Source organism: Nannospalax galili, unplaced genomic scaffold (genome assembly GCF_000622305.1).
Source record: "Nannospalax galili isolate Female #2095 unplaced genomic scaffold, S.galili_v1.0 scaffold43, whole genome shotgun sequence".
NCBI classification, from domain to species: domain Eukaryota; kingdom Metazoa; phylum Chordata; class Mammalia; order Rodentia; family Spalacidae; genus Nannospalax; species Nannospalax galili.
In genome coordinates this window covers 4103201-4115320 of record NW_008353342.1, presented here as the reverse complement: position 1 = coordinate 4115320, position 12120 = coordinate 4103201, and the positions used below count along the sequence as shown (strand labels likewise).

At 36.5% G+C, this 12120-nt stretch overlaps 1 protein-coding gene across 4 annotated transcripts in view; it reads right to left on the bottom strand.

Annotated features, from left to right (window-relative positions):
• Positions 1-12120, bottom strand: part of Zeb1 (zinc finger E-box binding homeobox 1) — a 214798-nt gene that overhangs the window by 139575 nt on the left and 63103 nt on the right. Inside the window, exon 2 of one of the 4 annotated variants that reach the window (XM_029554771.1) lies at positions 4462-4598. The exons of the other annotated variants lie outside the window; for them this stretch is intronic. The gene's annotated coding sequence lies outside the window, so the exon portion shown is untranslated. The remainder of the gene's footprint in view (positions 1-4461; positions 4599-12120) is intronic. 4 annotated transcript variants of the gene reach the window in all.

Genomic DNA, 12120 nt, shown 5'->3' with positions numbered 1-12120 from the left:
CCCAATCAAATTCCCTAACATATTTTTCACAAAAATGGGGGAATATCCAAAAATCCATGCGGAAGCACACAAGACCTCAGATAGCAAAAGCAATCCTGAACAAAAAGAACAATGCTGGAGGGATTGCTATTCCAGATTTCAAACTATATTACAGAGCTACCGTCGTAAAAACAGCATGATAATGGCACAAAAACAGATGTAGATCAGTGGAACAAAATAGAAAACTCAAACAGGAGTGCACAACTGATATTTGACAAAGATATTAAAAATACACACTGGAGAAAAGACAGCATCTTCAAAAAATGGTGCTGGGCAAACTGGATCTTCATGTGTAGAAGAATGAAATTAGATCTTTATATATTACCCTGTTCTGAAATAAATTTCAGATGGATTAAAGGTCTCAGTGTGAAACCTGAAATACTGAAATTGTTAGAAGAAAACATAGGCAATACCCTACAAGATATAGGTACAGGAAAGGACTTTCTACATCAGACTTCATCCAAACAAGAATTAAGGCCAACAATTGACAAATGGGACTTCATTAAATGAAGACTTTTCTGGAAAGCAAAGAAATCAATTGAAGAGGAAGCCCACAGAGTGGGGGACAGTCTTTTAGAATCTGATAGAGGACTAATTTCTAAAATATACAAAGAACTCAGAAAACATACAATCCAATTAAAGAAAATGGGCTATTGAGTTCAAGAAAGAATTATCAAAAGAAGTAACAACGGCTAAGAAATATCTTAAAATGGGTTCAACATCCTCAGTAACTAGAGAAATGCAAATTAAAACTACTTTAAGATTTCATCTTACCCCAGTCAAAATGGGAAGATCAAGAGAACAAATAACACCAAATGCTGATGAGGATGTGGGGAAAATGGAACCCTCATTCTGCTGGTGGGATTGCAAACTGGTACAGCCACTGCGGAAATCAGTGTGGAGAATTCTGGATTTTTTTTAAAGCTTTATCTACAATTCTTGTTCTCTAAAGGAAATGCAGTAATCAAAAGCATACCCAACATTCTTGGGTATATGCTCCTAAGTGTGAATGGATTTGGAATGCGCCATAGCTTAAGCTCTGAATGGATAAAACTGCTGCACTGGCAGCTTGGAGCTCCCTGCCTAACTGAAACCTACAGCCCTATACTTGGTAGAGGGTGTGGAGCCAGGACAAAACCCACTGTCCTTAGGGAACATGAATGGTCTCAGTGGAGCCCAAGGGGCATAGATGCATATGACTACAGAGTTCACTACGCAATTCAAAAATAGTCCTAAAACACACTCACAATGTTAAAGAATAAAACTGGGAGGATGTTCCTCTGTAAAAGAAGCCCTTAGAGAAATAAAGAGATGGTAAAAGAACTGACTGCTACTGTGTCAGAATCCAATGGTCAACACCAAAGTGAGCAACGACAGGTCCTCAGATACTTGTCGTAAGAGGTCTTACCCACTGTTCAGCCATCTTGTGCTAATGTCTGCCAGTCTGAGAATTAAGTGCCAGCTGCAGTGGTAATTAGTGCTAGGGAAGATTCCTGGAGTGGCCAGAACCCTGAAGCCTGAGATTACTGCTCAGGTGAACTGTTTCTCCAAATATGTTGCCAGCATACACAATTCATATTTTATGAATTCAAGTTATGAATCATTCTATTTCTAAAACTTCATAAACCTCATACCTTAGTGCCATGATTTGGATCTCAAATATCTCAGTATGTAGAAGCTGAGCCCCTGTCATGGAAGGCCCTCTGTCACACTCTGCCAATGCGCTGCAGGCATTGCTCTGTATACTCATTTCAAGGGCCTTTTCTATTCTCCAGTCCTACAAGTTTCCAGACAGTGCAATGATGTTTTTCATTCTAGTTAAACCAGGACAGGTGGCTAGCTAAAATACAACACACCCAGTTCAATTTACAAAAATGAAGCATGGGTCATAGTCATGTTAAATAATTACTTGTTCTTTACCTGAAATTCAAATTAAACAGAGTGTTCCATTTTGTTTTTTGATAAAACTGGAAACTCAAAACCATGTGAACTCAGAAGGTTACCAAACGAACTTTAGTGTAGATGAAGATAAAACAGAAGCTCCATTCTCTGTTTAGATGGGTATGATCAAATACTGTAGCTACTAACCACATGGCTGTGGAACACATGGCTAGGCCAATGGGAAGAATGCTGACGGTGCAAAATATAAGCTAGGTTTTCCTGTTTAGCATCAAAAAGTAACATGGCTTCTAAAATTTATTTATAACTGATTACATATTGAAATACTCTTTTAGATATGCTGAGTTAAATGTTCTGATAACTAATTTTACCTCTTTTACTTTTTAAATGTGGCTACTAAAAAATTTAAAAGTTACATGTATAACGTATTTGTGATCTGAATTACTCTTTCCAGTTTTACTAGAAAGTATTGGTCTATATGTTCCCAAGGATTCTCAGGCTCTCCTTGTCCCACTTTTGAAAAATCAATATTGCTAGACGCAGAGGGCTACCTCTCTCACCTGAGCTTTGTTACTACAGAAGGCTCATGATGCCACCAAGGAAACTCAACTTCCAATAGGGACTATTTGCACGGACTGGAGATGATCACTTTAAAAACAGTAACAAACACAGAATCTAAACACCAATGAAAGGAAACCCAAAGACCTGATTTTTAACAAACCTTCTTAATTGAAGTAGTGCATACATACTAATATGCACATGTGTGCTTACACATGAAAATATTCTCCTTAATCCTAGCTTTAGTGGAAGAATGATTAGTCCTGTGCTAGTAGGCTGAGTTTTCATTCCTAAGTATTATCAAAATCATAAAAACAATAATGTATTTTCTCCCCTAACTGAGGTGGTATATGTTATTAAGAACTGTTGGGACAGATCTTACAGAGATGGCAAAATTAATGGTTACCATTTTTATATGCATGCCACATAAGTGATCTGAAATTGAACAGTAGTTATAAAATGGTGAAATTGTTTTTTATTTTTTTGAAATTGTTTTTTTTTTTTTTTTTTTTGTCTTTTTGAGACAGGGTCTCTTTTTAGCCCCAGCTGTCCTGGAACTCACTATATAGACCAGACTGGCCTTGAACTCACAGAGATCCGCCTGCGTCTGCCTCCCGAGTGCTGGGATTAAAGGCATGCACCACCACACCTGACGTTGAAATTGTTTTTTAAGTAGGTTGGCAGTCCTCTTTTTGTAAGACAATACTCACTTTTTAAAAGGTGTGAATGGGGGTAATTTTAGATTAAAAATATTTTTCAATAATTTTTATAATAAAATATTAATTTGGATAAGAAATAACATGTTAAGTTATCCTTAAATTTCACCTAACAATTTCAGCAAATTTAGGATTTACTTTCAAATTTCTTCTCAGTTGGCTAGAGAGTTAATCCATTCATCCATTTTCTTCCATGCTATTATATAAACTAAAAATATTTAACATGCTCTCAAATAAAAATTCAAAGTAAATCACATGCATATATGCAATCTCTAAATTCTAAATAATCTGTACTTCGATTTAATATAACCTAAGTTAAAACTACTTTAAAATTTTGAAGTTTCAAATTATCTGTAGCAAGACTAGCTCTAACTGCTGAACTACTTACACACACAAAAGTAAACTGGTTATCAAGCTTTCCCATAAAGGTCTGAATTGTATTTTTCTCTTTCTAATAACAAAGCAAAAGGTTATTTTCCTTCTAACACATTTTATTAATCAGATACAGGAAGAACAGTGGTTTTGAAAAGATAGTGAAGTTAGTTATGTTTTAGATGCAGGGCTGCCATAGTTACTGCGTTTCTCTCTAAAGTTCTCTCCATAAGGAGGTCACATCACATACAGCTTATCTCTGAGACCACCAAGAGAAAAATGAACTGACTGATTCGTATGCATACTGGACTGAAAAACAAGCTTTTACTATAACTGGGTTCATGCATACATGCATGTGCGTGTGTGTGTGTGTGCTTATGTACGTATACATGCAGTAGAGCCCAAAGTGCAGGCGTCTTCCTGAAGCACTCTTTAGGGAAGACCTCTCACTGAACTTGGAGCTCATCAATTTGACTACGCTGGCTGGTGAACAAAGTCTAGGGATCTGTCTGTCTCTATCACCTCAGCTCTGGTACTGATGCAACCACACCTGGCTGGCTGTGGTGCTGGGGACAGAACTCAGGTCCTCATGCTCGTGTGGCAGACACTTTACTGACCAAGCTATTTCCCCAGTCCTTAATTTTTTTTTTAAATAAGAAAAAATAAAAACCACCCATAACCTCTAGGGTGTTCTTCTCTTATAAACACTGAAAACTACTTCCTGATGGATATGTGATATCCTGTTCATCAGTGGCTGCCTGGGTGATCCATCTATGAGCCAGTCTGCCAGTCTTAGACCCTTCATGGAGCATTCCAAAACCAGTCCTGTGTTTAGGAGCCTGGGCCCACGAGTGTGCACTCACTACCCAGTGCTTACCTTTAGAGAACAAGGTGGCTGATACCAACTGATCAAGCTCTCACCCCACCTCCAAGAACACTGAAAAAGATCTGCAGATCTTTCTTGGTGCAGGAGGGACCTCTACAATCTTCTTGTAGTAGAAGTTTAAGATTTTCCTGGAGGAAAGAAGAGTAAAAAATTATCCTGAGATCATACCATACAGATCAAGTTTATCTTTACATGTTACAAAATAAGATTCTGAAAAAAGAATTAGATCAAAACATGAGAATTCTAAAAAGTCCCGTTCCCTACTGTAAAAAAACCAATGCCTATAAATACTATACGTTCAAACATTATACCTTAAATAAAACCTTAGGAAGTTTCAGTTCTACCCTATCTCTGGGAAATTATAAACTGGGAAAAACATGGAAAAAACTGTACTATAAAATTATCACAACTGTAAATTGCATTAAAAAGTGTATTTAGTATAGCTAATCTCATTGAAAAGCAACTCATGAAAAGCTGGTGGGAATTCTGTACTGCCTCAGCACTTCCAGAGAATGACAGCATTTATGACAACTGACAGCACGAGCTCTGAGCTTTGCTGCATGGTCAACGTCACACGAGTCAGCCTCTTAGAAGGTGAACTCCACAAAGAGACTCTTATTTTTAATTTTTAGCACAATAATATTTATAGAGTCTTGTCACATTCAGGAAGCACTAACATTTTTATGAACAGAAAGAATATTAACCAATTAGTCAATATTTGCAGAGTCAAAATTACATAAACTGAAACAGATAAAAGACTAAAAATGTTTTGAGTTTGAAAATGTGCCCTCTAAAATAATATTAACAATACAGACCTTTAATTATATTAAATGTTAAAAATTATGTTTAAAAATAATCATTAGAAATGTTAGAAGTATGTTATTATAACCCACATTCCTGAAAAGGAATGGGACACTTTAAGATCAGGAAAGTACATAGTGGACCTCTGAATATATAACCAGATTCAAAATCGAAGAATATCAAAATAGAGGGAATGCAATGTGCCTTTTATACTTAAGGCTTTCTTTTCACCTTGTAGAGAGTTGAACATAAACCCAATGGTAAATGGTTATCTATAGCTATAATTTTGTCTAAATAGGCTATTATGTAAAATTGAAATCAAAAGTGCCATTCAATCAGTATGATTTTCATATATTTTTTAAATGTATATTTCATTGACTTTTAATAGCAAAGCTTCATTAATTTGCTTACTAGGAACTTACAGACTATTACTAAAAACAGAGACTGATTTCCTTAATGTGTCTTTCAACTCTTTCAATAAAGAACTACATACAGTTTTTTAAAATCCAATCTGCAAACATTTTAGCTCAAGAAACAATTCTTTACAAAGCACAGGGTCATTTGACTTCACATTCTGAAAATGTGGAGCTTGTCTTCAAAGTAAACTGAAAAGTGTATCTGGTGTCCTTCACTCAGGATGGAGGTTACCATGAGAAAATGGGGAGAAATTCAGGGTTTTTGTTTACTCTGCATCCAGGAACAATGCTTTAACTGACAGATGATGCTCTAGTGCAGCAGGGGGTAGTTTTCCACCCTTCAAAAATAATTTAATTTAGTATCTTGTATCAGTAAGTCAGGGTTAAATGTAAAAAAAAAAAAATCTTTTGAACTAAAGAATATTTTGTACAACAAAATCCAGTTTGAAATAATTTTTCCTATTTTGGATATCTTGTTAGCCTCTGAACTAAACTCTGAGCACAGGAGTAAAAATAGTTACAAAGAACTAAGCGCAATAATAATATTCCCTAAAGCACCAAGGAAGAATGGGGTAATGAAGAACAAAAAGTTGCTACAAGCTGGCTCAATCCCTCTGGGCCAAGGAAGGTGAGAGAAGGAAGCGATCTCCCAGGATGGAACGGCTGACTAGAACGGGGACGTCCTTATCTACACTGGCTGAAAACGGAAGATTCACTACAGCCCCTAGCAGCAGCACAGCAGCAACAGTGTCTAAGTTTACTATGTGCTTGGATTTAGTGCCCAATTTTTTATTTTAAATTATTTATTTAGATTACTTATTTTTATTATAAATTACTTATTTACACTGATAATTCATTTTAAATTCCTTTAAAAAAATCTTCCCTGAGCAATATTATACTCTGCTTTAAACCAGTCAATGTTTCTTAGACCCATGTTCATGGAACACTGTACTTGACTAGTATGCAGCTCAGACTAGGCAAACCCTTGCAGCAACTTAATTAACAAGCCGGGTCTAACCTTTGAGGGGATGCAAAGGATGCCACAAAAGTAAGCCATCTCTCTGAGGCTTTCTAACAGGAACAGAAATCTGGACTAAGCACTTACTCATTGCTGTATCTACGGCCCTTTCCAAAGGAGCATTGCTCGAGTAGGAGGGATGTAGGCTACACGCTAAGAAAACAATTTGCTGGTTTCTCACCTACTTCCAGTGTCTAAACTCACAAAATGCTACATTTTGAAACCAGTAATGGGGCTAATTTCCCATCTGTTTTGGCACTGGCAGAAACCAGAGTGACATGCAGGGAAAGGTACAGCTTCAAGTCAGACACAGGAGGTGAGTGAGCCTCAGGATAAAGGGCGGAGCTTAACTCTAACCGACCAGGAAGCCTGAGATTGTAGGGCTGTATTTAAGACCCAGGGATGTGGAAGGCTCTTGTGGCACTGGGTTTCCATGCCTGCTCCTGATCCACATACTGCTTTAGGCACTTGGAGGCTACACTTCCTCTTACTGAAAAGCCTTGAGGAATTTTACAAGGTGGAAGTAAACCCAGTACCTATAAATTACTTTTGGTCAAGTAATTTGCCAATATTCTCAATTTAGAAATAGCTTCTTTGTATTTATTTGAATCTTAATTTTTTCAAATATTATGGGTTTTCCTAAAAATCCAGTAACTTTCTCAAGTGTATTACTAAGTATTATATTTTGCTTGTTATAGTTCTCTGTGTGACCTTTTTATAGTATTCTTCAGCATGTATGAAAGATATAGTTTACCTGCATTTCATTAATTTTTATTATTTAAATAAATTGTTATGAAGCTAGATGCCTTGGCTTTTCTACATAATGTAGAAAAGAAATATTTTGGATATGAAAGTGAAGTATTTTAGTTTCATTTCTTCTTGAGGTTTTGTTTATTAACAGTATTAAATAAAAATGAAATTAGTGATAATCGATGAAAAAACTAACAACAAATGACTGTCTCATTCCTGACCTGTCCACTTCTCTACTTTCCTGTCCAGGTGACTGTTCAGCTTGTTGATTTAATGAGGTATTCTGCTTCCCAAAGTTCAACTTACTACTCACAGTTCACTAGGAATATAATACATTAATCAACAGAACTGGGAAGAGGTCTCCAACATGATATAAACAACACTGCGCATGCTGACTATATAAAGTTATTCTGATGCTGACAATGTTTATGAAAACCAAGTGAGACATGTCTCAATTTTACAGAAGTCCTCACAACCACATATAAAGTGATTACTCTGGTAAATCACAATGGCTTTTCATTTGCTTGACTTAGTTAATGAGGGGAAGTTCTTCTTAAGGAAGAATTTCTAACACATGTAGAAGGAGTGTTAGATTAAATATTACCATCTTGCCGGGTGTGGTGGTGCACACCTTTAATCCCAGCACTTGGGAGGCAGAGGCAGGTGGATCTCTGTGAGTCTGAGCCCAGCCTGGTCTATATAGCGAGTTCCAGGTCAGCTGGGGCTACAGGGAGACCTTGTCTCAAAAAGACCAAAAAAAAAAAAAAGTACCATCTTTCAAACACAATAGTATAGAGGATAGGTAGCAGTGGATGGAACCATGGAAGAAAAGTAGTTAGAGAATTCAAGAGAGCCCTGGGTTGACACTACTGTGCAGTGTTAGCATGCTGAGTCTGTGATAAGCAGGCACTGTGGTCCCCAATGAGATGGCTGCTGAGGAACTACACATGCATGAGGAGTGTTGCTTTCTCCCCCCACCTCAATACCCAAACCAAAGCTGAATCTGAATCTAATTGTTTGGGGGCCAACTGTTCATTGATAGGAAACCAGAGGCTAAAAGAACAACTGAGAGTTAGAATCCCACAGAAAAATCCAGGATATGGAATACACTGTAATAAGTCTACTTAGTTTCTTTAACAAGTCATGAACAAGAAGGGAGGGGGGTTTGGGGGGGGAGTGGGAAGGAGGGAGAGAGATGGGGGAAGAAGGATAACAGGAGAATAGGAGGGGGTAGAGAGAAGGCGGAAGGGCAGGCAAGGGCGGACTAGGAGTGAGGTGAATAGGTAGAGAAATGGTAGGAAAGAGAAGCCATTTCAATTACCAAACAGTCCTAATAATCAAATGCCATATGGATCTTGTTTGGTGTCTGAAGGAATAACCCAAAAATGACATTTTGTAGTCAAAAGGAAGGGAAACTGCTCATGGATATGAGGCTATAATTACTGTTCATTTCACTGGATATGATAAAGGCACTGTGGTCATGTAAAATGGATACTGAAGAATGTAGGACTGATAAGACTTGAGATCTATGATGTTCTTCCAAAAGAGCTGGAGAAAAGGAGACAGAAACATGATACAAATGTTGCTAGCAGCTGAGTATGGGCGTAAGGATTACCCTAGACTCTCTTATGTGAATGTGTGAAATTTTCACTATGATAGTGTTTAAATCTAGATTTCTGAAATATAATCTATTAAGCCAACTATACTGCAGCATAAATAAACTATCAAACTATCTGCTACTATCCTACTGCAGAGCAACATGCTAAATCAATGCAAAGTAATGATGCAGTGCGCAGGACAGATGCTCTGTGTGACTAGTATAGATTTTTTCTGTGTGTATGTATGTGCATGTGTGTGTGTGTGAGAGAGAGAGAGAGAAAGAGAGAGAGAGAGAGGAGAGAGAGAGACAGAGAGAGAGGCAGACAGAGACATCCACGCAGGCTATGTTCCTCAGTTATTTCGAGACAGGGTCTCTCACTGAACTGAACTGAAACTCAACAATTTTCTAGACTACTTGGTAAGCAAGTTCCAAGGATTAGCCTTTCTCCACTTACCCAGCTCTGGGGTTATAGATGCATACTACCACACTCAGCTTTAGAGTAGGTGCTGGGGAATCCAACTCAAATTCTAATCAGCAAGCAGTTTACTGACTTAGCCATCTCTCCAGTCCAGATTTGTCCACACGTTAAAAGATTCATTCTAAATTAAATTTGTCTTGTGTATACTACTATTGTGCATATGTGTATTTGCTCTAGTTCAGTAGTACTTTAGGAAACAGAGTTTGAAAAATAAATTGATTTGCAGTCAACTGTATAAACAATCAATATAGTTCATACTGAACAGATATTTAGCTTTATACACTTTCAAAACTTTAAATACATTTCTAATGGGTAAAACACATGGCAGGAGTGTGTTTGAACTAGTCTTCCATATGCCATTCTGCCACGTGCATTTCTACTCAAGGTCAGTAGCCATCACTTGCCCCCCTTTAATAAGAATAGTTTGTAGTGTAAGATAGGACTCTCGACTGTCATCCTTTCCAAGGCAATTGGAAAGGTTATTTTTTGTTGGTCCTTGACTTCAGTTTTACTGTGTTAATTATTATTTCACAAAGAAAAATGTTGTTTTTCTATATGTTAACCTTATTTAATACTAGTTATTTTATATTTAATAATTTAGTATTATTCTTTCTCCAAAAATGTTTACATTCAATTCTGTTGCATTTTGACATTTAAAATATAGTGGCTTCTAAAAGTCATCTATCTTGATGTGAAAAACTTTAAATCTACCTTCTTTACCATTGAAATCTACCTGATAGCTTCATATCCATGCTCAGATGTCAAGGAGCTCAGAAAGTAACCAACTGTCCCTAGTAATAATCAGATATATAGGGATTAGAAATGTATGTGCAAACATCTTAATGTCAACTGCATTGAAAATGAATTTTTCTGTATGAAACTGTGTATTTTAATAATGAAATGGAGATCTTTATTAAAGGTTAAAACCTCATTCAATTCTATGTCTTATAGGGTTTATACTGAGAACAATATGGTATAACTAATGATTCAACTGTAAAACTAAAAATTTATAGCCAATTTTGAAAAAGATACATCTTAGCTCAGAAAACCGTTATTGAATATGTCAATGCTGTTGTAATGAAATGCTTCTTCTACGTATGTGGTTATTAAATAAATAATTAACTGGAAAAACAAGTCATCTATCTTAACTTGTTTTTTGTTTGAGACAGGATGTAATATAGTCCAGGTAGACCTAAAACTCATTATGTAGCTGGAGATGTGTTTGAACTCCTGACCCTCCTGCCACCAACCCTCACTTTAACTATTTTTTAATCTGGGAAATTATTCTAATTATGCCTATATCAACATTTAGTAGATCAATAGGCATGGCAATTTCTGATGGTTACTACATGTGTGTATATACACATCATAAACAGTACATATAATACCTAAATATTAGTATTTAGCAAAGAGTACATAGATTATGGTATAACAAATAGCATACAAATGTATGTGCATGCATACACATTCAAACAACGAAAGTTCCTGTGATCTAGATTTATCAGCATAGAGGTCTGCAATATTAATACACAGCTGGATTATGTGAGAGTGCTTGAAATGGTGCCTCCATGGACTTTCTCCTTAGAGATAGCAGAAGGCGTTTAAATGGCTCAGCAAAATAATCTGGTAAAGCAGACAAGCACACACACACACACACAAATACACACACCATACACACATCTATAGTCTACTTTTTAAAATTAATTAGTAAATTAATCTTAAAATTATGACACTAAGAAACTAGAACTTCCCCAAAGTGTTATAAACAGAGTTTTAATGACTATTGCTGCTATTTAAAATATATTTATAGGGGTTGGGTGTGGTAGCTCACACCTTTAATCCCAGCACTCAGGAGGAAGAGCAGGTAGATCTCTGTGCCATCAAGTCCAGCCTGGTCTACATAGTAAATTCCAGGCCTTCTGGGGCTACAGGGAGACCCTGTCTCATAAAAAAATAAAAATATTAAAATTAAAAATTATTATTTATAGAAATTTACTCTAAAAGTGGAAAAAAATTGGTTCCTGTTATCAAGTTATTATTTAAAAAAAAGAATCTTGGGCCACAGAACAAGGAAATTAATCTGAAAATTAGACTAATGAGACTTTACATTTGGACCTTAGTCATCAAAGATATGCAAATTAAAACCATGTTGTGATTCCATCTCATTCCTGTCAGAATGGCTAAGATCAAGAAAACAACAAATGCTGGGGAGGGTGTAGGAAAAAGAGAACTTTTATACACTGTTGCTGGAAGTGCAAACTGGTAGTCACTCTGAAAATCAGCACAGAGGTTTCTCAGAAACCTAAAAACAGAATTACTATATAACCCAGCTAGAGATTCCTAGGCATATACCCAAAGGACTCTGTATCCTACCACAGAGACACTTGCACATCCATGTTTATTGCTGCTCTATTTGTAATAGCTGGGAAGTGGATGAGCCTAGATGTCCATTAACTGATGAATGGGTAATGGGATTGTGGTACACGTACACAATGAAATTTTATTCAGTAATAAAGATAAAGCTGCAGAAAAATATTAAGTGGCATAACAGATTCAGTAAGGCAAATATGTTCTCTCTCATATATGT